At 36.1% G+C, this 23994-nt stretch overlaps 1 long non-coding RNA gene across 1 annotated transcript in view; it reads right to left on the bottom strand.

Moving 5' to 3' along the window:
• Positions 1-23519, bottom strand: part of LOC134731762 (uncharacterized) — a 41664-nt gene extending 18145 nt beyond the window's left edge. Inside the window, exons 1-2 of the long non-coding RNA XR_010114353.1 lie at positions 23401-23519; positions 19126-19259 (exon numbers count right to left, since the gene is read on the bottom strand). This is a non-coding gene — a long non-coding RNA (uncharacterized lncRNA). The remainder of the gene's footprint in view (positions 1-19125; positions 19260-23400) is intronic.
• Between the last annotated feature and the right edge of the window lie 475 nt (positions 23520-23994).

The raw sequence follows: 23994 nt of genomic DNA, 5'->3' as shown, positions 1-23994 counted from the left end.
TCAGTTTCTTCTTCCATTCTCATTGCATCTAATTAGTTACTGGTGCTGATCCCTCCCTCCCAGAGCATTTTCTCAGTCTGGCAGCACCTCTCAGGAGAGTGTAGTAGTTAAGAACATTGGTTCTAAAGCTGGACTGCTCGACTTTGTATGCTGCCTCCACCTCTTACCAGCTGTTTGGTCTTGGGCAAGCTACTTAATCATTGTCTCAGTTCCTTCTTCTCTTATAAGGGATAATAACTCATAGCATTATTGTGAGGATTAAATGAGTTTTTATATGTAAACAATTAGTGTCTGACACATGGTAAACACTTGTGAGTATTAGAAGATATTATTATCTATCAATTCCCGTCACCTTTATACTACTTCTGTCTCTCATAATCAGTTGTCTGAGCTCGTGCAACATTAACTGTTGTCAATACCACATGGAAATTAGGATTAGCTTCACAGTTTAGGGAGCAAAGTTAGCCATACTGCTGAATACAGGGATAGCAAGAGGAGAGTTTTTTGTGAGCACAATATAATGGAATCCAGAAAATAGTCTCAAGAATAAAATCAGCACATAGGAATCAAGCCAAAGAAATCAAGTATAATAAATCATTTGAGTCTGATGAACCTACAAAACCTAAAATATTTAGGTTATGGCCCTGTATAGAAAAAAAAAGGAAATTTACTACCTCTACAGGACGACAGAATGCAGAGCAGAATTGGTGGGATTTTCAGGAAGAACATGGTCATTGAAAGAATATTCCAAAATAAGACAAAGAAGAGTAAAGTTGGAAAGAATCCCAAGTCATCTGCCCCTGGAGTGTGAGTGGGTGCTAGGCCAGAAAGGCCAGAATAGTCAGTAAGTTTGTATTTATCTTCATTGCTGAATCATTTGGGGACTCAATTCTCATAAAGAAGGAGAAAAAAAACTGCTTCTAAAATGTGCTTTTAGTGAGGTCAATATTATCATCAGAGTAAACTTTGTTGATTCTAGAGAGGCATAGGGAATGTGGCAGAAAGCTTTGTAATTATCCCAATGGTTAGGGTACCACAAATATCATTCTAAAAAAACCCAATTGTGTAAACTTGTTTTGACATCATCCTGTCATAGATCAAAGCTCTTTGGCATGATATATAATTTTCTACTTAGAAAGTCATATATTGGCTGGATGTGGTGGCTCATGCCTGTAATCCCAGCACTTTGGGAGGCAAAGGCAGGAAGATCACCTGAAGTCAGGAGTTCGAGAACAGTTTGACCAACATGGAGAAACCCCATCTCTACTAAAACTACAAAATTAGCTGGGCTTGGTGGCACATGCCTGTAATCCCAGCTACTCGGGAGGCTGAGACAGGAGAATCGCTTGAACCTGGGAGGTGGAGATTGAGGTGAGTCAAGACCCCGCCATTACACTCCAGCCTGGCAGCAAGACCAAAACTCTGTCTCTGAATCCAGCAGCACATCAAAAATCTTATCCACCATGATCAAGTGGGCTTCATCCCTGGGATGCAAGGCTGGTTCAACATATGCAAATCAATAAACATAATCCAGCATATAAACAGAACCAAAGACAAAAACCACATGATTATCTCAACAGATGCAGAAAAGGCCTTTGACAAGATTCAACAATGCTTCATGCTAAAAAGTCTCAATAAATTAGGTATTGATGGGACGTATCTCAAAATAATAAGAGCTATTTATGACAAACCCACAGCCAATATCATACTGAATGGGCAAAAACTGGAAGCATTCCCTTTGAAAACTGGCACAAGACAGGGATGCCCTCTCTCACCACTCCTATTCAACATAGTGTTGGAAGTTCTGGCCAGGGCAATCAGGCAGGAGAAAGAAATAAAGGGTATTCAATTAGGAAAAGAGGAAGTCAAATTGTCCCTGTTTGCAGATGACATGATTGTATATTTAGAAAACCCCATCATCTCAGCCCAAAATCTCCTTAAGCTGATAAGCAACTTCAGCAAAGTCTCAGGATACAAAATCAATGTGCAAAAATCACAAGCATTCTTGTACACCAATAACAGACAAACAGAGAGCCAAATCGTGAGTGAACTCCCATTCACAATTGCTTCAAAGAGAATAAAATACATAGGAATCCAACTTACAAGGGATGTGAAGGACCTCTTCAAGGAGAACTACAAACCACTGCTCAATGAAATAAAAGAGGATACAAACAAATGGAAGAACATTCCATGCTCATGGATAGGAAGAATCAATATCGTGAAAATGGCCATACTGCCCAAGGTAATTTATAGATTCAATGCCATCCCCAACAAGCTACCAATGACTTTCTTCACAGAATTGGAAAAAACTACTTAAAAGTTCATATAGAACCAAAAAAGAGCCCGCATTGCCAAGACAATCTTGAGCCAAAAGAACAAAGCTGGAGGCATCACATTACCTGACTTCAAACTATACTACAAGGCTACAGTAACCAAAAACAGCATGGTACTGGTACCAAAACAGAGATATAGACCAGTGGAACAGAACAGAGCTCTCAGAAATAATACCACACATCTACAACCATCTGATCTTTGACAAACCTGACAAAAACAAGAAATGGGGAAAGGATTCCCTATTTAATAAATGGTGCTGGGAAAACTGGCTAGCCATATTTAGAAAGCTGAAACTGGATCCCTTCCTTGTACCTTATACAAAAACTAATTCAAGATGGATTAAAGACTTAAATGTTACACCTAAAACAATAAAAACCCTAGAAGAAAACCTAAGCAATACCATTCAGGACATAGGCGTGGGCAAGGACTTCATGTCTAAAACACCAAAAGCAATGGCAACAAAAGCCAAAATTGACAAATGGGATCTAATTAAACTAAAGAGCTTCTGCACAGCAAAAGAAACTACCATCAGAGTGAACAGGCAACCTACAGAATGGGAGAAAGTTGTTGAAACCTACTCATCTGACAAAGGGCTAATATCCAGAATCTACAATGAACTCAAACAAATTTACAAGAAAAAAACAACCCCATCAAAAAGTGGGTGAAGGATATGAAAAGACACTTCTGAAAAGAAGACATTTATGCAGCCAGCAGACACATGAAAAAATGCTCATCATCATTGGCCCTCAGAGAAATGCAAATCCAAACCACAATGAGATACCATCTCACACCAGTTAGAATGGCCATCATTAAAAAGTCAGGAAACAACAGGTGCTGGAGAGGATGTGGAGAAATAGGAACACTTTTACACTGTTGGTGGGACTGTAAACTAGTTCAACCATTGTGGAAGACAATGTGGCAATTCCTCAAGGATCTAGAACTAGAAATACCATTTGACCCAAGGATCTAGAACTAGAAATACCATTTGACCCAGCAATCCCATTACTGGATATATACCCAAAGGACTATAAATCATGCTGCTATAAAGGCACATGCACACGTATGTTTATTGTGGCACTATTCACAATAGCAAAGACTTGGAACCAACCCAAATGTCCATCAAGGATAGACTGGATTAAGAAAATGTGGCACATATACACCATGGAATTCTATGCAGCCATAAAAAAGGATGAGTTCTTGTCCTTTGTAGGGACATGGATGAAACTGGAAAACATCATTCTCAGCAAACTATCTCAAGAACAAAAAACCAAACACCGCATGTTCTCACTCATAGGTGGGAATTGAACAATGAGAACACTTGGACACAGGAAGGGGAACATCACACTGGGGCCTGTTGTGGGGTGGGGGGATGGGGGAGGGAAAGCATTAGGAGATATACCTAATGTAAATGACGAGTTAATGGGTGCAGCACACCAACATGGCACATGTATACATATGTAACAAACCTGCGCGTTGTGCACATGTACCCTAGAACTTAAAGTATAATTTTAAAAAATCATATAATGTCAGCATTCGAGAGACAGCATTACATAGTTGGCTTGGATATGAAAATATCCAGTTTTGAATTCAACTTTGTTGATTTTTTTATAGCCTGAAAATTCTTCCCTTGCTCTTCACCATATAGCAGGCTACAATTCATCCTGTAAAAAGTCAGTTCAAATACCATATGTTTTGGAAATCCTTTCAATAGTTTTGCAGGCATAAGTAGTTGTTCCTTTCACTGAAGGAGAGATGATCATGTTGTAGCCCAGGGAGTGAATGGACACATGAAGCAGAAATCCAACATAGCCACAGGACAGTGTCTAGGAATGGTTGTCTCGTCCAAAGTAACAGAGACTCCCCCAAGAGTTGGTAGGAATACAAAACAGATACCCACCACTCCTGGGCCTCATCCCATGAGTAATACCACTTAGGATAATCTTATATAATAGCTGTTCTTTCTTGAGTGGAAATATTCAACAATAGCTACCTTCTAAAATATGTTAACAGATAACACCATCTGGCACCCTTTCTGATGATATTGTAAGTTATTAGATAGTGCCCTTTCAGAATACTGTGGTGAAATGCCACTCTATGAAATAGACATTTTGCAAGAAAAGGGAGAGGCAAAGAATTAAACTTGGGGAGGTGTTCTTATCACAAAAAAAAGCATATAGAAGTTCAAAGCTTTCTATTTTTCATGATCTCCATTGCTATGGTTTGAATGTGTCCCCTCCAAAATTCAGGTATTGCCAATATGACAATATTGAGAAGGGAGGCCTGTAAGAAGGCCACATGATCTCCTTCATGAATGAGATTAAGGTTATGAAAGAGACTTCATGTAGTGTTTGGTAGCCTACATTTCTGCCTTCTGCCATGTGGATCAGCAAAAAGGCCCTCACTAGATGCTGGCACCTTGATCTTGAACTTCCTACCTTCAGAAATGTCAAAAATAAATTTCTGTTTATTAAACCATTTGTGCTATGTTATAGAAGCATAAACAAAGACAACCATTAAGGTTGCCACTACACTCTTGCGAATGGGGATTTCTGATTCAGATCAAGGACAAATTACTTAGTTTGGCCCTGGGTAATAAAACCTTCACTGGAAAAAGCAAAATGGTGACATTTTCCACATGGAAAACTCTTAGGTCACAAAATCTTGCCTTCTTTTCTCTTTGATCTTATTCAATGCATAGTAAAGCAAAGACGATTCTATTTATTGGGAAAAACTGTTTCCCATTTCTCCTGCTTCTTTCTCCATATATTAAGGCCAGCATGTATCCAACCTGGAGAACTAAGAAATAATGAGCATGAGAGAGAGAAATTAAGGTTTTTTTTTCCTAATAATTGTAATAAGACTTTTCATAAATAACATGAATACCAAGAATATTTGCCATCTGAAAGATCAAGATGTGAGTTCAAAGTAAGCAGGTGTCATTTGCCTGAAGTGTTCTTCGTAGCCATTAAGTTATGGGGTAGAAGTAGCAGTTAATATTTGATGGAGAATTAGGGTTCGTATATATTTATCGCTAGACTTAGATCACTATGGCTAACAGGGTGTTTGGATAATTTAATATTAAATAGGTAAGACTGACACAAAGAATATACCTATGAAACTGTATAAGCCTCATCTCTGAATTTACAGTAAAACCCCTAGGTTATAAGAAAATTATAAAACAACATTACTATTTGGAAATTTTAAAACATTATTGTAAATGAATGAATCAATGAGAAAATCAAAAACAAGTACATATAATTTGAAATGAAGAGAAAACCTGAAGATTACATGTGAACCAGTTTTAAATGTGTTTGAAATTGTAATATTTGCAAAGCCACAGTTTAGTGATATACACATGTGTTTGCACATCCATATTCACATGCATACAAATGAGAATGAATAATGAATAAAACATACAACTTAAAAAGTTAGAAAAATAACTTCAAGATAAATTTGGAAAAGTAGTTTGCAGGACATACATAAAATAATCATTAATAGTTAATATATTTAGAAGATTTAGTGAGAACAAAGGTAGAGGGAAGCTCTTCAAGCCCAATCAAGTCAAAGAAAGGATAGAAAATTTAGGAACAACAAATGAAATATAACCACAAATGTCAATGCAGATAATACACTAGATGAAAATAGGTTTCTAATTTATAGTTTAAAAAATGTGAAATATCTCAATTAAATGGAAAAATGTACGAGTTAATATCTAAACTGGTCAAGAAAAAGAAAGTATATCCAAACAAGTAAATAAAGAACAAAAAGTAAATGTTACCAAAGAAATACTGCCAGAAAAGCAATTGTGTGCCAATGGTCTTATAAGTGATTTGCTAAAAATTTCCTAATGACAGATAATTCCTCTTCTAGGGAGATGTTCTATAGAAGGAAGATATATTTTTAAAATATAGATAATTATTCACAAGACAGTTCTTATTATAGATACGTTGAAAATCTTATTGTATATTACAAATCAAAGACAACCAAAGGCTAGAGGAAGTCTTAATTGTTTCTTATATGCCTGACATGTAATTTGGGACTCATACTGACCCTGCCTTCAAACTATATCCCAAACAATCAGACCATGTATATTTTACCATTTAAACCACTACCACTCTGCTCCTAGCCACCATCTTCTCCTGCCAGAACCTTGAAACTCTCCAGCTCAGGGATCCCCAACCCTCAGGCCACAGACCAGTACCCCCAGTGCCCCAATCCCCAGGTCATGTACTGGTACTGGTCCGTGGCCTATTAGGAATTGGGCTACACAGTAGGAGGTGAGCAGCGGGTAAGCAAGTGAAGCTTCGTCTGTATTTACAACCATGCCCCATCACTCGCATTACCACCTGAGCTCCGTCTCCTGTACAATCAGCAGCAGCATTAGATTCTCCCAGGAGCAGGAACCCTATTGTGAACTGCACATACAAGAGATTTAGGTTGTGTGCTCCTTATGAGAATCTAATGCTGGATGATCCGCCACTGTCTCCCATCACCCCAAGGTGAGACCATCTAGTTGCAGGAAAACAAGCTCAGGTCTCCCACTGACTCTACATTATAGAATTCTACACTACAGAGTTGTATAATTATTGCATTATATATTACAGTGTAATAATAATAGAAATAACGTACACAATAAACGTAATGCACTTGAATCATCCTGAAACCATACCCCCTGCCCTGTCCTTGGAAAAATTGTCTTCCTCAAAACAAGTCCCTGGCTCTAAAAAGGTTGGAGACCAATGCTCTAGCTGGTAATCCTGCTTGCACTGTTGATTCCCCCTCCCCTCATATATTCTCCATAAAGAAAGCAGAGAATTATTTTAAAAACACATATTTCATCATATCATTTTCATGCTGAAAATACTCAAATCACTTCCTTTCAAATTCAAAGTAAAATTCAAATACTATTACAGCCAATAACATATGGGTCCTTGCTCCTTTTTTTATCTGATCCCTAATCTCTCTCTTATTCACTGGGTTCCTGAGTCCTTGGTGCTCCTGGAGCATGCTAAGCCCTGGCTTCAGGTCTTTACTTGCTGTCCCAGCTGTCTGGAATATTCTTTCCTCAAATAACCAGATGGCTTAACTCCTCACCTCATTCAGCCCTCCCCTCAAACATTATCTCATTAAAAATGCATCTCTGCCCTTTCAAAAACATAGAATGAACCATCGTTCTCTATATTTTTATTTCGCTTTATTTTTCTTCATATAATTTACATTAGGTTATATAATGATTATATATTGATTATCTGTTTCCTCCCACTAGAAAACAAATTTCATTACAGTGACACTTCTTTTTCCCTTGTGTATCCAGTATTTACAAGAGTGCCTGGCACTCCTTGTAAAAGGAGCTCAATATTTTTGGATTAAAGAATAAATAAAATCAATGACATCAATCGTGGGAAACAAAATAACTTACTTTACCTATGTAATTGAATTAATGTCATTAAAATATATATTAAGGGCATAGAGAGGTACTTACTATATTAATTAAAATATAAAATTTAGTTATTAATTTGCATAAAAATATTGAGTCAGCAATCTACAAATTATGTGCATAGAAAAATTACCAGCCTGGGTAACATAGTGAGAACCTGTTTCTACAAAAATAAATTTAAATTTTAGCTGGGCATTGTGGTGTGCATGTGTACCCCCAGCTGTTTGGAAGACTGAGGTGGGAGGATCACTTGAGCCAAGGAGTTTGAGGTTACAGTGAGTTATGATTGCACCACTCACTCCAGCCTACACAACAAAGCAAGATCCTGTCTCTTTAAAAAAAAAGAAAAGAAGAAGGAAAAAATAGAAGAAGAAAACTCAAAACTCTCTATTAAGAGTTTATCTGAATGGTAAGCATAACAACATTTGTTGTTTTATTTGTATTTTCTTTTATTTTTAAATTATCCTTGTATTTTTTAGTAATTATTGAAAATATTTTAAAAATTGAGCACCTACCATTGGCAGTCCACTGCTAGCCTGGGGTCAGTGGATATAGAGTTAATGGATGTCCTAATTTTAGTCAGAATAACACACACACACACACACACACACACACACACGCACACACACATATCTATATACACCAATAATTATAATCTCAGTCATACAGGGTGAAGTTCCCATGACCAGTATGGTTGCTCCTTAATTTTTTAAGTCTATTTTCCTCAGATACGATAAAGAGATAATAATAAATCATCTTCATAATTCTATGCTAATATTACATTAGTTAATGTGAATAAAAAGCATAACACAATAACTAACTAGTAGTTAACTAGTAGTAAACTCAATTAGTCATTTTTATTGTTATGCTTATTAGTATAGCAGAAAGGAAAGAGTGGTTATTTTATCAGCAATATTAAGGAAGACATCATGAAGTAGTGGGAAGTAGACTGAGCTTAAAAACTAATAGTATTTGACAGTATGGCCAGTAGTACATCCAGGCTGTTATGTTATGATAACAAACAACTAAGCCAAATCTCAGTGACTCAAGGAAACTTTCTTTTACCGCCTGCACTTCCAATGCAGATCAACAATCAGGTGGGTGGGGTTGGTTGCCTCTGGTCAATCCCTCTGGGATGCAAACCAACAAAGGCTTTATCTTGACCTGTGAGGGACCTGTGCGGAACCTGTGCAACATTAGGAGTGGCAGGCATTGAATTACTCATTGTCTCTTAATTTTTCTGGACAGAATTGCCACATTTCACCTTTACTCACATTTCAACAGCCAAATAAAGCTACATGGCTAACTGTAACTTCAAGTTGATGGAAAGCAATTCTACCCTGTATAAACCAAAAATAAAATTCTAAGCCCCCTGCCCCCAAACCTACCTCTACTCTTGGGCTAGTTCATTCCTAAGTTAACCTGAAAAACTAGTTCAGGCCATGATGGAAAGTTGGGGTTGGGCAAATCTCATTATACCCTCCTCGCTTTGAAATTCAGGCTAGGCTGACCAGTATTTAACATTAAAATAGAGACCTTAAGACTGACAAAGCAGACTCTTTGTAGAAATAAGATAATATGACAGATGGCAGGCCCTAAAATAAAGTGTTTTACCCCAAAATATATTTATTTTACATACTTTGAAATGGCCCTGAAAAGCCCTGCAAATTCTGTAGATTTTCCCTTCCCTTTCCGGGTCTTTGTCCTGATCCAGGAAAGACCTAAGAGTGTGGCACCTTTTTAAGTCTGATAAGAAACATTTATAATCTATTTTCTCCGAAGCCTTCTACCTAGAAGTTTCAACTGCATAATAAAAACTTTGAACTCCACAACAAGGCTTTATCCTAACACAGACACTTCCTCTGCTGATCTCAAGTCTTTAGATAAACTCTTTCAACCAATTGCCAGTGAGGAAATTTTTGAATCCACCTATGACCTGACAGCTTCCCTGTGTGACCACTCCCCTTTGAGTTGTCCCATCTTCCAAACCATTTTACATATTATATGCATTGACTGATGTCTTATGACCACTTTGCACACATGTTCTCAGGACCTTCTGAAGCTGTGTTAAGGACATGTCCTTAACCTTGACAAAATAAACTTCTAAACTGATTGGGATCTATCTCAGATACATTTTGGTTTACACTTGGGTGTAAAATTAAAGAGCCGGAAATACTTGTTGAAATCACTAATAATCACCACACACAGATCGACAAGGAGAGTTGGTGGATTTGTTTCATCATCAGGCTAATTTGGACAATGAAAACTGTTAGTTCATATGTTTTTTCTCTATCTCTGGACAAAAACAATATAAGAGTATATGACCTCTAGCACTCAGCAAAATGGATATTCCAAATCTTCCTACTGCTAAAATGCCAAAAAAATTGTATACAATTTTTAAAAGATTTTAAAATTCATGTCTGAGCTAGCGATAAAGTAAAAGTGATCTTTAGAGGCAGAAAGTAAATTGAAAGCATAAATCTACAGTAACAAGTGAAATAAAGTCCCTCACTTCCCTGGGAAAACTTGTAAAGCCCTTAATATAGAGCTTTGATTTTAATAACATATGTGTGCCTAGGGCCCACACAAAGTGAAAGATCAGATCAGGGACCACAAATAAAGCTGGGATATAAGGGTAACAATCTCACGGAAAGAGTGAACCTGGAAATATAAATAAAACAGAAAAATAATCATCTGCAAAGACAGATTGTTTGAAAGCTTATTCAGAACTCATAACCACGAGCTGTGCTCACGTGGTTTTGTGGCCCAATTTCTTGTTACCTGTGTGGTCCGAAAGCCCCAAGAGGAAGAATATGGCTTAAAACTATCCCATGAAGTTATCATGCATTACACATGTTCTAGGTACCAAAGAGAAACATATGCAAATACTCTCTGAAGGAACAAACTTTCAGTATTAGTCACATAGATTTCCCAGAAATGCAGAGTTTTTTCTGCAAGTATGAATTCACAATAAAAACAATCACAAAGCAAATGAAGAAGCAAGGCATTATAAATAATAGTTTAGGCAACACACTACCAAATCAAATTTAAAAGATTTTAGGTATAGGAATTATCTGTAAAATTTTTTGAAATGTGTGTTTAATATTGTAAAAAATAAAGTAAGGAATCCAAAATATGGAAAGTAAAAAGACTATATAAAATTGATTATTCACAGTTGAAAAAATGTTCAAATATAAATTTTAGAAATAAAAAATAATATAAAAATTTAGAATTTAAAGGTCTAACAGTATTTCTAATTATGGTAAGATACATACAACATAAAGTTTACTATTTCAACTAATTTAATGTGTACAATTCAGTGGCAACAAGTACATTTACAAGGTTCTTCCAGATATCTCTTTCATCATCCAAAAAGAAACTCTATACCAGTGAAGCAGAAAATATTTCCTTCTCCTCCATTTTCTTTTAAGAATTTGAGAAGAATTGGTGTTCATTATACTTTAAATATTTACTAGAATTCAGTAGTGAAGTTTTCTGGTCCTGGATTTTTCTTTGTTGGAAGGCGTTTGATTACCGATTCAACGTCTTTACTTGCTATGGTTCTATTTAGATTTTTAAACATTTCTTCTTGAGTTAGCTATGTGAATTTGTGTGCTTCTAAAGCTTTGTGTATTTCACCCAGGTTAACCAATTTGTTAGAATAAAATTGTTCATAGTATTCTCTTAACATTTATTTCATTTTATAGGGTTTATTGTATTGTTCCACTTTTATTTTATTTTTTGGTTGAGACAGAGTCTCACTCTGTCACCCGGGCTGGAAGGTAGTGACATATCTTGGCTCACTGCAACCTTTGCCACTTGGTTCAGGTAATTCTCGTTCTCAGCCTCCTGAGTAGCTGGGACTACAGGTGCAGGTCACCACGCCCAGCTAATTTTTTTTGTGTTTTTAGTAGTGACAGGGTTTCACCACGTTGGCCAGGCTGGTCTCGAACTACGGAGCTCCAGTGATCTGCCCACCTCAGCCTCCCAAAGTACTGGGGTTACAGGTGTGAGACACAGCACCCGGCCTGCTCCACTTTTATTTCTGATTAAGTAGTTTTATTTTTTTTCTTTTACTTAGTCAATGGATAAAGACTTGTCAATTTTAATAACATTTTCAAAGAACCAACTTTTGTTTTCATTTATTTTCTCTACTGTTTTCTGTTTTCTAGTTAATTTACTTCTTACTAATCTTTATTATTTCTTTCCTTCTACCAGCTTTGCATTTAGTTTGCATTTCTTTTTAGTTTCTTGTAAGTTATTTTCTATTTTCTACTGTGATTGATATTTGATCTATTAGATATTTAAAAATGTTTTGTTTATTTTCATGTATTTGTGAATTTCCTAATTTTCCTTCTGATATTAATTTCTAGTTTCATTTCACTGTAATTAGAGAAGATAATTTACATTATTTTGGTCTTCTTAACTTTACTGAGGCTTATTTTGTGGCTTAACACGTGGTCACTTCTAGAACGTGTTCCACATGTGCTTGAAACAAATATATATTATCCTATTGTTACATAAAATGTTTTGCATATGTCTGTTAGGTCCAATTAATCTATAGTCTTGTTCAAGTCATCTGTTTTCTTATTGATCTTATGTCCTGTTTTCCTACCTATTATTATAAGTGGGGAATTGAAGTCTCCTACTATTACAGTGTTGCTGTCCATTTCTCTTTTCAATTCTGTCAATGTTTGCTTCATATATTTGGGAGCTCTAATGTTAGGTGCATATACATTTATAATTGTTATACCTTTCTAGTGAATTGACCCCTTTATTATTGTATAATGTCCTTCATTTTCTCTTGTAATGGTTTTTACTTAAAGATTATTTTGTCTGATATTATTATGACCACTTCATCTCTCTTTCATATGGAATATTTTATGGAGTATTATATGGAATATTTATATGGAATATTTTTCCATTTTTTAACTTTCAACTAATTTGTGTCTTTGAATATAACATTAGTCTATTTTAGCTGACGTAGAGCTAGATCATAGTTCTTAAAAAATCCATTCTGCTAATATCTGCTTTAAGTCAAAACTGTCACAAAAGATAAATGATATTATATACCAATAAAAGGGTCAGTTCACCAGGAAGATAAAACAATTATAGTCACCCATCCCTTAATGACAATAATATGTTCTGAGAAATGCATCACTGGGCAATTTTGTCATTGTACAAATATCACAGAGTACAGTTCCGTAAACTTAGATGATATAGACTACTACACATCTAGGCTATGTGCTATATGGCTTATTGTTCTGAAGCTACAAACATACAATATGCTACTGTGCTGAATACTGTAGGTAATTATAACACAATGGTAAGTATTTGTGTATCTGAACACAGAAAATATATGGCAAAAAATATAGTATTGTAATCTTATGGGGCTACCATTGTATATGCAGTTCATTGTTCACCAAAACATCATTATGTGGTTCATCGTTGCAGAAATATATATGTACCTAACTTTAGAGCTCCCAAATATGTGAAGCAATCATTGACAGAATTAAAGGGAGAAATAGACACGAAACGAGAGTGGAAGACTTTAATTTTCCACTTTCAACAGTGGATTGAACAAATGAACATATGATCAATAAAGAAACAGAAGACTTGAACAACACTTTAGACACATTGAACATAACAGACATATACAGAACACTATACCCAACACCACAAAATATCCACTCTTCTCAATTGCACATGGAGCATTTTCCAGGATAAATCATATGTTAGGCCACAAAAGAGGTTTTACTAAGTTAATAAAGTTTAAAGTCATATAAGGTATCCTTTGCTGCAGAATAAGAATGAAACTAGAAATCAGTAATGGAAGGAAAATTGAGGAATCCACAAACATGAGAAAATTAAACAACATTCTCTTAAATGACTAATGAGTCAAAGAAGAAATTATAAGGAAAATTTAAAAAATAAAAATGCAACATAGCAAAACTCATTGGTTGCAGTGAAAGTGCTAAGAGGGACATTTATAGCTATAGACACTTACACTTAAAAAAAACCTGAAACCAACAACCTAGTTATAAACCTCAAGAAGCTAATAAAAGAAAGAAAATCTAAACCCAAAGCTTGCAGTAGAAAAAAAAGTTAGATAAAATAGAAATAAAATAGATTACAGAAAAATAATAGAAAACATAAACAAAACTATGATTTTTTAAAAATCAACAAAATTGAAAAACTTTTAGCTAGACTAAGAGAAAAAAAGAAGACTCAAATAACTCATGCTGGAAATAAAAATGGGACATTTCAAATGATGCCATAGGAATGTAAATGATTATAAGACTATTATAAACAATTATATACCAACAAATTGGATGAATTAGAAGGTATGGATGAATTTCTAGAAACACACAACCTTCCAAGACTGAATGAAGAAAGTAGAAAAATGGACCTGTAACTAGTAAGGAGATAGAATTATAATCAAAATCCTCCCAAGAGAGAAACGCAAGATCATATGGCTGCATTGTAGAATTCTACAAAACATTTAAAAAAGAATTAACACTAATCCTTCTCAAACTCCTGTAAAAATTAAAAAGCAGAAAACACTTTCCAATTTATTCTATGAGGTTAGTATCACTCTGACACCAAGCCAGGGAAAGATATTACACAAAAAGAAAACTACAAACCATAACCTTGATTAATATTGATGTAAAAATCCTCCACAAAATACAGCCAAACCAAATTCAACACAACATTAAAAGGATTATATACCATGACTAAGTAGAATTTATCCCTGGAAGGCAAGGATAGTTCAACATACAAAATCAATGAATGTAATATGTCATGTTAACAAAGAAAAACAAAAACCATATGATCATCTCAATTGATGAGAAAATATTTTTTAAAATTGCATACCTTTTCATGATAAAAGCACTCAATGAATAAGGAATAGAAAGAAACTACATCAACTTAATGAAGGTTGTATATGAAAAGCTCACTGCTAACTTTGTCCTCAATTGAGAAAGTCTGAAAGTTTTTCCTCCTAATTAGGGAACAGGAGAAGAATATCCTCTCTCACCACTTTTACTCAACATAGCACTGAAATTCCTAGCCAGAGGAATCAGGCAAGAAAAATAAGTGAAAAGAATGCAAGTTTAAAAGGAAGAAATAAAATTATCTCCATTCACAGGTGGTATGATCTTATATGTAGAAATATTTAAAGATTCAAAAAAACACCTTAGAACTAATAAACAAATTCAGCAAAGTGGCAGCACACACAATCAACCCACAAAAATCAATTCCATTTCTATAAACTAACAGTGAACAGCCTGAAAAAGAAATTAAGAAAATGATTCTATTTTGATTAGCATCAAAAGGAATAAAATACTTGGAAAAAACTAAACAAAAAAGGTGAAAGACTTATGTACTGAAAACTAGAAAGCTTTGCAGAAAGAAATTAAAGAAAACAGAGCAAATGAAAGGATAGCCCATGTTTAGGGAGACTGAAGATGTAATATTGTTAAAATATCAATACTTCCCAAAGTGATCTACAGATTAAATATCTTCCTTATCAAAATTTCAATGGAATTACTTTTGCAGAAATATAAAAATCCATGCTAAGCATAATACAGAATCTCAAGGTTACCCAAATAGCCAAAATAATTTTAGAAAAGAATAGCTAGAGTACTCACAGTTTCTGATTTCAAATTATATTACAAAGCTGCAGTAAACAAAATAGTGCAGTCCTGTCATAAAGACAGACATATGAGCCAATGGAATGGAATATAGACCTCAGAAATAAATCATCACCTATATAGTCAAATGATTTTTTGTAAGGGCTCCAAGTCCACTCAGTGAAGGAAAGGACAGTCTCTACAATAAGTCCTGTTGAGAAAACTGGATATCAATATGCAAAAGAATGAAGTTGGATCCTTATCTTATGCCATATACAAAAATTAAATCAAAGTGGATTGAAAACTTTATGTAAATCCAAAGCTATAGAAACTCCTATGAGAAAACATAGGGGAAATCTTTCATGGCATTGGATTTGGCAAAGATTCTTTGGATATGATACCAAAAACATGAGCCATGAAAAGAATAGTGAACAAGGGATTTTATCCAAATAAAACTCTTTTGCACAATGAGGGTACTACCAACAAAGTGAAAAGGCAACCTATGGAAAGGGAGAAAATATTTGCAAACCATTATCTGATAAAGGATTAATATCCAGAGTTTATAAATAACTTGTACAAAACAACAACAGCAGAAGAAACAAAACAAAGCATGGAAAGGGGAGTGAATAAACATTTCTCCAGAGATGATATACAAATGACCAATAAGCATATGAAAAGGTGTTCAGCAATACTAATCATTAGAGAAATACAAATCAAAACTACAATGAGACATTATCTCCCTCTTATTAGAATGGCTACTATCAAGAAAAGAAAAAAAGAGAGAAAAGCAGATGTTTCTAAGGATGTGGAAAAATTGCAGCCCTGTTAGAATGTAAAATCACAAAACTGCTGTGGAAACTTTATGAGGGTTCCTCAAAAATTTAAAAATGGGATTACCATATGATCCAGCAATCCCATCTCTGATTGTATATCTAAAAGAATTGAAAGCAGCATCTCAAAGAGATATGTACACACTCATGTTCATAACAGTATTAGTCTCAATAACAAAGATGTGGAAGCCAACAAATGTCCATCAGTGGATGAACAGATAAACAACATGTGGCATATACATGCAATGAAATATTACTCAGTCTTAGAAGAAAATTCTGACATATGTTAAAACGTGAATGGATCTTGAGGACATTACGCAAAATGAAAGCAGCCAGTCTAAAATAGCAAACACTGTATGATTCCACTTTTATGAGGTACTAAAGTAGTCGAAACCACAGAAATAGAAAGTATAATGGTTGTTGCCAGGAGCTGGAAAGAAGGGAGAAATGGTAAGTGGTTTAATGGGGATATAGTTTCAATTTTGCAAGACAAAAAGAGTCTGGAGATTGGTCGCACAATGAGAATGTATAGTTGCCCCTTGATATCTTGTTCCAGGAACCCCAGCAGATATCAAAATTCATGGATACTTGTCCCTGATGTAAAATGGGGTAGTATTTGCATATAACTCACACACACACACACACACACACACACACACATCCCCTTCTATACTTTAAATCATCTCTTGATTACTTATAATGCTTAATACAATGCAAATGTTATGTAAGTAGTTATTATATTATTTTATTTGTATTTTTTATTGTTGTATTGCCTTTTTGGAGATGGGGTCTTACTATCTTGCTCAGGCTGGTCTCAAACGTCTGGGATCAAGTGAATCCTTATGCCTCAGCCTTCTGAGTAGTGGATAGCTATTTTTGTCTTTTTTCTCTAATATTTTCAATCTGTGGTTGATTGAATCTGTGGATGTGCAACATGTGGATACAGAGGGCCCACTGTACTTAACACTACTAATCCATACATTTAAAAATAGTGAAAATTGTTTAAAAAAATGCAGAAATAAATGACTTCTCAGGGCTTTTCTGAGCATGTTTGCCACCCAGGGCATGCAGGCAACCTATATTACCTGGTATACATGGGAGATTTTCAAAGCCTGAATTCCCTAAAGTCTTACTGTCTCCAGCTTTCTTTCAGCATATGTGCTGTTTGACTCACCTGCTGTCTTCTACCCCAGGTTGGCAACGGCTTGTTCACTTGCTGTTCAATGATTTCAAGGAAGGTTCTCAGAATTTCTGATTGTCCACCATGAAAGAATTCCCAGTTATGCAAAATAAAGGCAAGATTTTTGTGTTAGTCCTTCAGGAAGCTCCAGACTAGTCAAAGATGACAACCACAACTCTTTAAAAACAAAGTCTGCTGGGCTCCCTTTGCAGTCAGGGACCCGCAGAAGGGACATGACTGTGCTCTTCAAAACCACCAATGAAATTGAAGGGGGTAATGAGAAATGGGGAGGTTAAAATGACACAGAACTCTTTCCTACCATGTTTCATTACCTCTTCCTTGACTAAGAGTTCACTTAATTGTCCTCAACCTTTGAGTTGTGTAACTTTTGGCCAGTTTAACATTGTTTCTATGGCGGATGGTCTTTTGCAGGTCCCTACTCTGCCATTTCCCAGTAATCTCTGAGTATTTTTAAAAGAGGTTCTGAAATAGCTGAAGAAAAAAAAAAACTTCGTGGAGTGGAAAGCATATATGAAGAAATTACAGTACAGGGAAGAAAGAGATAGAAAATATAAGGGAAATGTAAAAGTCATGAGGGACAAAATGAGAATGTCTATCACATATGCAAGATGAGTTCCAGAAATAAAGAAATGATAATGATAGAGGCAGGTGACAGCCAAATGCCTAGGCAGATAGGGAAGGGTCCCTGGAGAGCCTCTCACCCACCCAGATCATTTTGCACAGAGGGCTTGTCTAAGCATGCCCACAGTGAACAATTCTGTGCCTTAACACATGCACAGTAAGGGAAATAAATTAATGTGGAGTGGCTCAGACTAAGGGCCCACATGTACCCTGGGGGAACAGGGTGTAGCCACCAGGAATTTGTGTCTTTTGCTGGGAAGGAGCCTGGTTCTTCAGCCCCTGTGTGGAAGTCCTGGTACTTCAATTGTGAGGTGGTAACCTGGATGCAGGACCCCTCTTCTTTGCTGAGAGTTTTCCTTTCACTTAATAAATTCTGTCCTCCTCACCCTCCAATGTGTCCATGTACCTAATTTTCCCTGGTTGTGAGACAAGAACTCGGATTTAGCTAAACTAAGGAGCAAAAAACCCTGCATCAACAGGTGAGGGCGATATTTATAGATGCAGTAAATGATATTTTCCCTAGAATTTATGAGGGATATAAAGCTTCATAATCAGAAAGCCCGATAATTTAAACAATCACACCTGGAAAATGTAGAGAACTTACAAACATAAAAGCAATTTGAAAATATTTTTAAAATATTATTTTTTAGATTCCAGAACTAAGAATTAAGATCCTACACCTTTCTACCATTTCCATAATTTTCTCTCTTTCATTTTTTTAGATCTCTTCTTAATTTGTTTATTTCTGTTTTATTTTCTCATAGCTATTCTATATTTCTCTTATGTTTTTTGTCATATATAATCTTCTTTGTGCAACTTGCAATTAAGTCTTTTTTATGAAATAATTTTTGTCATTTCTTTTCCATTTTATTTTCTTTCTATTCCACAACTTGCTTTTGTTTCATAATCTCTTCTCTGAGATTTTGTATTTCTTTTTCACGGTGATTACATTAGTCCTTTATTCCAATAAGAACACAATATAACAAACCATTTCAAAACTTAGTGCTTTAAAACACATCCCTGGGTCAGCAACTTAGTTTTGCTATGTGGGCCAGGTTGAAGTAATCTTACCTGGCTTTGCTCTTGTGTCTTTGTGGAGCTGGCAGACAGACTGGAAGTTAGTAATTCTATTATGGATCATCTAAAATGTCTTATATTTGCCCAGGTGATCTCTCATTCTTCTATAGTATCATAAGCTTGTTCTCCTAGCAGAAGCAAGAGGGTAATAGAGCAATTAGAAATGTATGCAAGACTTTTTATCAAACCTTTGCCAATGTATTTTAAACATCTGATTGGTTAAAGAACATCATACAGCTAAGCTCAGAGCCAGAATGGGAGGTGACCACAAAGGTAGAAAGCAAAGGTCATGGAAAGAGACAGGTCATGCTTAGCGCCATTAATGCAATAAATATGTCATACTACATGGCCCTGCTTTGTTGAGTTTTTTTCTGCTTGAAGGTAATTTTTTTCTGGAATTGTTTTATCTACCAAATATTTAATGCCTCCATTATTCATTCTTAAGTTTCTAAGTCTTATATTATTTTGCTAAAAAGACTGTAGTTTTATTTGTCTTGTTGATATTTGATATCCTGGATTTTGCTGAACTGACTTAGCATGAGGGTTCGATGGGGGTGGGTGGTTGAGTAGATATTTTAGTTTCCTCATTATTTCCACTATTGATACAAAAAAAAGCAGTTTTTAGGATATCAACCTTTAATATGTGGAATATAGAGAGTGGCTTCAGTTTTCTTGACCAAATTTTAATAAAATAACTTTGAAAAATAAGTTATGGTTGTCTTATTTCATTTAATGTTTCTGTAAAGGAATATTTGGGACTTTATAAAGAAAAGAGGTTGATTTGTCCCACAGTTCCTCAGGCTCTACAAGAAGCATGGTGGCTTGGGAGGCCGAGGCGGGCAGATCACCAGTCAGGAGATCAAGACCATCCTGGCTAACATGGTGAAACCCCGTTTCTACTAAAAATATTAAAAATTAGCCAGGCGTGGTGGTGTGTTCCTGTAATCCCAGCTACGCATGAGGCTGAGGCAAGAGACTCACTTGAACCCAGGAGGCAGAGGTTGCAGTGAGCCGAGATAGTGCCACTGCACTCCAGCCTGGGTGACAGAGCGAGACTCCATCTCAAAAAAAGTAGCATGGTGGCAACATCTGCTTCTGATGAGGGCCTCAGGAAGCTTCCATTTGTGACAGAATATGAAGGGGATCGCATAGTGAGAAAGGAAACAAGACAGTGAGGGGAGGGAGGTGCTGGGTTCTTTTTAACAACCGGTTCTTATGGAAACTAATAGAATGAGAACTAACTCATTACCACAAGGAGGACACCAAACCATTTATGAAGGATCTGTCCCCATTAGACCCCACTTTCAACATTGGGGATCGAATTTCAACATGAGGTTTGGAGGGTCAGATATCCAAATTAAAGCAATAGTATTGAGTGAATGTGCAGATGTACATAGCTATGACACTGTAATTCTATTCCTATGCCTACAGCCAATAGAAATTCATGCGTTTTTGCACAGAGATACGTGTTCAAAAATGTCCATAACATTAATGTTTACAATAAAAAAGAAATGAAGACAGCCCCAAAGTTTACCATAATATTATGAATAAAAAATGATGAGATATTCTTTCTATGAAGTACTATTCTAGCAATGAATAAAACACAATGGAAAGTAATAACATGAACAAATTTTACCCATACAATTTTGAACAAAAGAATTGAGGCACAGTAGAATAAATCATGTATAATTTCATCTAGATACAATTCAAAAACAGCAATATTATATTTTTTAGGTATGCTTAGTTTAAAAAGCAAAGGATGAATGGCGTTAAAGACTGTTGGTTACCCCTAGGGGATGGAGAGCATAGTGATGTGTGGGGAATATTTGTGGTGCTTATTATGTTTATGTTATTGTCCACACTTAGGATTACGTGAGAGTTCATTTTACAAGACTGTTTGCTTGTTTGAATTTCAGTTATATACCAAAGTAGAAGATATATTTGGATATATCATATGATTTGGATGTTTTTCTCCTCCAAATCCCTTGATGAAATGTAATCCCCAGTGTTGGAAGTGGAGCCTGGAGGGAGGTGTTTGTGTCATGGCTTGGTACCCTCCCTGCAGGAATGAGTTCACCTGAGTCATGGCTATGTTTTTAAATTAATTAATTAATTAATTTGAAATGGAGTCTCACTTTGCTGTCCAGGCTGGAGTGCAGTGACACCATCTCAGCTCACTGCAACCTCTGCCTCCGGGTTTCAAGCGATTTTTCTGCCTCAGCCTCCAGAGTAGCTTGGGTTACAGGCATGCACCACTATACCCAGCTAATTTTTGTAATTTTAGTAGTGACGGGGTTCCATCATGTTGTCTAGGGTGGTATTGAACTCCTGGTCTCAAGTGTTCCCCCAACATCAGCCTTCCAAAGTACTAGGCTCACAGGCGTGAGCCACCACACCCAGCCTCTGGTTGTTTAAAAGAGCCTGGCACTTCCTCCCTCTCTCTCTTGCTCCCTCCCTCACCATGTGACACTCTGGCTCCCCTTCCCTTCCACCATGATTGTAGGCTTCCGCGGGCCCTCACCAGACACAGATATGGGCATTGTGCTTCCTATACAGCTTACAAAATTGTGAGCCAAATAAACTTATTTTATATATCAATTACCCAGTCTCAGCTATTCCTTTATTGCAACACAAATGGACTAAGAAAATATTCAAATCTGGAATTCAGGGAAGAAGTTTAGTCCACAGCATAAATTTGGGCACCTTCAGTGTATAGACATAATGTAAAACTATAAATCTACATGACATATACAACAGTGTGTGTTAGGGAAGGGAAGAGAAATAGTTTATTATGTGTTGAATTATGTTCCCTCAAATACATGTTAAAGTATTAACCCCTAGTATTTCAGAATGTGACTTTATTTAGAAATGGATTCAGTGTAGATATAATTAATCAAGTTGAAGTCATACTAGGATAGGGTGGGTCATAGTCCAATATGATTGGTGTAATTATAACAAGTGGACATCTGGACATAACACAGGGAGAATGCCATGTGAACAGGAAGGTAGAGATTAGGAACAGCAGAGATTGCCAGCAAACCACCAAAATCTATGAGAAGTTGGGATCAATTTTCCTTCACAGTTCCCAGAAGGAACAAACCCGGCCAATACCTTGATCTTGAGGTTCTAGTCTCTTGAACTGTGAGATAATACATTTCTGTTGTTTTAGCAACACAGTTTGAGGTACTTTGTTAGAACAGCTCTAGAAAACTAGTACAGGGTCTAAGACTAAGGTTCAATATTAAGAAGTCAGCAAAATGAGAATGCAACTACAAAAGAAAAAAGAAAAAAAAAAAAAACAAAAAACCAGCGAATGTGGTAGGAAGAAACCTGGTGGAACAAGAGGCCCTAGAATCCAAGTAATGGGTTGTGGAATGAAGGACTGGCCAAGCATATCTAAATTGATGAGAACTGAGAATTAATCCTTGGATTTAATGAAGTGAAGACATTGGTGATGTGACAAAATGCCTTTTGATGGAGTGGTTGAAGGTCAACATTCATGGAAAAAGTTTGTTTATTTATTTATTTATTTTATTTTTTTGAGAGAGTCTTGCAGGAGTGCAGTGGTATGGTCATGGCTCACTGTAACCTCTGCCTCCTGAGTTCAAGTAATCCTTCCATCTCAGCCTCCCAAGTAGCTGGGACTACAGGTGTTTGCCACCACTCCTAATATTTTTTGTTGTTGTTGTTGAGATGGGGTTTTGTCATGTTGCTCAAACTGGTCTCAAATTCATGGGCCCAAGTGATCCTCCTGCCTCAGCCTCCCAAAATGCTCAGCTTACAGGCATGAGCCACTGCACCTATCTGGAAGCATAGAATGAGAAGAGGAAACTTGAAGATAGCTGACATTGTCAGTCTCATCAAGAATTTACTGAGGATCAAAGAAATGGTGTGTTTAACTTTAGATGAATTGGAAGTGTTTTTTAACCACTGAAGAAAAAAAGCATGTTTGTATACTGATATGAATGATCCAATAAGGAAAGATAAATTAATTTTTATAGAATTAAAAGTAAAATTACTAGATTCCAGTCACTGAGGTCAAATGATATAGTATTTGGTACAGAGATTAGGGAGGCCTCCCATAGAAGTACAGATGTAGTGAGAGCCACTGGGAATTCTCAGATTTTATTTTTACTCTTTTGGTTTTTCTTTTGAAAATTTTCTTTTTACTATTTATTCTCTTAACTGACTTTTCTTAACTTTTAAAATACTGACTTGAAGCTCCTTTTTTTGTCGTTTATTTTCAATAAATGTTTACAGAACACCTACCTGCACAGAGAGCAGATGCTCTGAGCTAAATGCTGGAGTGGCCACAGTGAGAAAGAGTTCATGCCTCCAGGACCTGCCAGTTCAGTGGTTGGGGGTGGAGGGACAAGAAGGGCAATAGTTGCTCCAACAGTGTTAAAATTGCAGCTGCAGATAGTGTGAAAAACAGGTAGATAAGAATTGAGGCTATTACAGCAGACTTATTTTTATTATTTTAAAGGTAAATAGGATCTAAGCTTTCAAGAATAAAGGAGATGGTGGCAAAATTTCAAGAGAGGAGAAAGTGTAGAAAGCCAATGAAGAGGATAAGTAGATTAGAGAAATGTAATAGGAAAGTTCAGCAACATCCAGGAACCATTTGAGATGAACGGTCATGAATGTAATGTGAGTGCATTTAGTAAAATTAGTTTTCGCTCCAGTCATATTTGGCTGGCCTTTGTAAGAGTCAGGTGGAGAGAATACGAGACCAGAGGAACTGTCACTGGCATCTTGTAGTGGTTGTGGTGGGTTGTTAACCACTGGGAAACAAATACAGAATACATTGTCAGAAACCTCTTATTTGCCAACAGTGAACTAGCAGAATTTCTTTAATCAGAC

Source organism: Symphalangus syndactylus, chromosome 1, assembly GCF_028878055.3.
Source record: "Symphalangus syndactylus isolate Jambi chromosome 1, NHGRI_mSymSyn1-v2.1_pri, whole genome shotgun sequence".
Taxonomy (NCBI): Eukaryota; Metazoa; Chordata; class Mammalia; order Primates; family Hylobatidae; genus Symphalangus; species Symphalangus syndactylus.
Note: the sequence above shows the minus strand (reverse complement) of the source record. Positions and strands in the feature narration are given on the sequence as shown.